Below are 3051 nucleotides of genomic sequence, written 5' to 3'. Positions count from 1 at the left end.
ATATAAAGCAGTGGAAAAAAGGTGGAATATTAGAAATACTTTTGATCAAACTTTGAGCCTGAATGGAAACACTTCTGTCGGTCTACCCTTCAGGATTTTTAACTACAATCATCTTGTGTTGAAAAACAATGAAGTTGCAGCTGCTTTAGTCAAACGTTAAAATTAACGTTATGTGTGCTCAAAGTTTTTTGGTGTAAATGACTCTTAGCTACTACCACRTCAACTTACAGCTCAGWATCTGTAAAATGCATTAAGTTGTAGTCATTTATGTTGGCTAAAGACAGTTAGCTGTGGTGGCTAACTTCAGTTGGATTAATCAGTTACAGATGTTRATARAATGACTGGTTTCTGAAAGTTTCACTAACATCTGTTCAGTTGTTCATGAGATATTTTGTTAACTGACTCACAGACATGAGGTAAAAGCTTTATTCCTCCGCATTCTCTATCAGCAGCACATGAAAATAAATTYATAACAGTTAATCAAATGTAAAGTCCTACAGGGCACTGGTTCCTAACCTGGGGGGCCCATAACCTCACAGGTTGTGAAAATAGTAATTTATTGTTTATGTATAAAAATCACCAAATCAATTCCATAAAAAATTAACAAAATTTCTAACTAAAAAAAATTAACTTTTTTTCCTTATTCCAAAGAAAAGGTTGTAACTTTTCACTTTATTTTGATGACGAGATAAATGTTGAACATATCTTTTGGAGAGGTGGGGAATAGCACTGGATTGGGGGTGTGTGTGGGTGAGCTTAGCTTGGGAGAGGGGGGTTTGAGGAAAATACATTGGGAACCACTGAGAACACATCTTATTGCTAATCTTTATTTCATGTAAGCGCATAAGACCCTGTCACACTAGACAACTTATGCCAACTTATGACCATTTTAACGACATCTATGTTGAAGATGGAATTCAAAAAATCAACAAGAAGCTTCTTTTCAGTGTGTACATAATGTAATCCTAACAAACTGATCAAATATATAACTTATTATATATACTCATATATATACAAATATATAACTTATTACTTACTTATTAGGAATTTAGACATAAAACATGTTTCATATGTTGGCATAAGTTGTCTAGTGTGACAGGGCCTATAAAGACTTACCTGTGGAGGTGGACGAGGTGCTGCAGTGTAACGTGGGAGATGGAGTTCAAACTTAATCTTGATGCCAGCAAATGTGGCCACGGCCGCCACAAAGCCTCCAGCGTGGTTGGGGTTAGGGACTTGGAGATGTGCTTGGAGCCAGCCGTCTTTCCTGCAAAGAAGGAGACAAGAAGGAAGCTTAAAGTGCAAAACGTCCCAAAAGGGAAACCATAAGGCTGTGAACAGACGGGAGTTTTACTATCACCATTATTGAATCCTAAATTGAATTTAACGCTGTTCGCYACAGAAATAAACACCGTCGTAGAAAATCAGGAGAGGAGCAATTCAACATTTCTCCCTGAGCGTTGAGCTAAATCAACTCCCTCAAAGATTTCATGCCGAGTGTTCGGATTCTGTGCCAACAAAGACAGTCCAGGAGCGCACAAGAACCGTGTCCAGACCGCTTGATTTTATGACCCAGGGAGCCTCTGCACATAGAGGGAGCTATAAGTAAACTTAACGTGTGATGCGATGGATTCACATGTTTGCAGCACAGACTCAGCTGTCCATTAAAAGCACTCTTTTCCACTGGACCATTTTAACTTTATAGCAGCAAATTATTCCCGACAGTGGCCCTATTTTGAGGAGGAAAATGAGCTTGTTTCAGCACCAGAAGTGAGGGAGGGGGGAGATGTTTGAGTCAAATGGTTGCTGCCTGCACCAATGACAGTGCAGTAAAACTCTGGAGTTTGAGAAAATTGTCACATCCAGAGCTCTGAGTGAGAGCTTCAGTCTGTCAGATAATGTGCACAGCATTTTTGGTCTTGCGGCATTTTCTTCAGCCTGGAAGAGGCGAGAAAATAAAGCGTAAATCATTGTTTGGTGGAATTCTGCTGATTGGTCAGGAAGGAAGCCTGATAACAGCTGCAGTGTTTAAATTTTAAAAGAAATATCTGAAGATTTTAGTTTTAGTAACAATCTAGTTGGATTTAAGCTTTATGACCATGAAGTAAATGTTGCTTTCCTCTAAGGAAAAAAGAGCTCTAAACTCATGGTGCTGTAAATATTTATTACATTTTAATTCAGCTTACTTTCCATTTGATTATTCTTGTGAAACATTTCACCTGAATAGACCCTACGGTAGAAGAAATGTCAAAAATTTTATATTCTTTTTTTGGCTCTGGTACTTTACTGACTTATTTTCCCACCCCTATAAGAAACAWTTTTATGATTATTCACAAATTAGTTTTTCTGTTTCACAAATATTTAATTATTTCAGTTTCAGTTTTTATTCATTTTTTAATGGGAAAAAACATCTGAAATAATCTACTCAGACTTTCTGGATTATTACCTGCAAAGCGCAAACAACTCAGCAACATATACACTCAAGAAACAGATGTGTTGGATTTACTTAGCTAAGTTGAGTAATGGTAAAGCAGTTTTCACATTTTCTTTAAAGGTAAATGTGAAAGTTGCTTCACATTTATTCACGCCAGTTGAGTGGAACTTGAGTATGCCTGTGTAAAGGAAAACACTGAAGAAGTTTAAGAAGCTCATCCTCACGAAACTTGAAAGAAAAGTTTGGATTTCTTTCAAAGGGGTTCTGTGGAGTTGTGATTAGCAGTCAATATCTGACCTGCAGCAGACAACACTCAGAGTGGAGATATCAAGCAAACACTGAGAGTCTGTCCTATGGTGGATATCTGCCATCTGAAAACTTCAAAAATAGTTTGTTTTCACCCTATCAAATATAGTCAATTTTTTATATTTCCACTTCATGCTGTGTGTGAGCTACAAACTGCTGACAACTTTTAAAAAACCTTTCCACAAAAAAACAAAAAAAAAAAAAAACAATTATGACTAATCTTGCCTACAGCTTTTCTTTTAGTACAAATGTCTGGAAAATGCATGGCTGTCTCTTCTCTGAGCGTTTTCCTGGAGCGGTTCCGCAGAGTG

The sequence above is a fragment of the Austrofundulus limnaeus genome, unplaced genomic scaffold (assembly GCF_001266775.1).
Source record: "Austrofundulus limnaeus strain Quisiro unplaced genomic scaffold, Austrofundulus_limnaeus-1.0 Scaffold78, whole genome shotgun sequence".
In the NCBI taxonomy this organism is placed as follows: domain Eukaryota; kingdom Metazoa; phylum Chordata; class Actinopteri; order Cyprinodontiformes; family Rivulidae; genus Austrofundulus; species Austrofundulus limnaeus.
Note: the sequence above shows the minus strand (reverse complement) of the source record.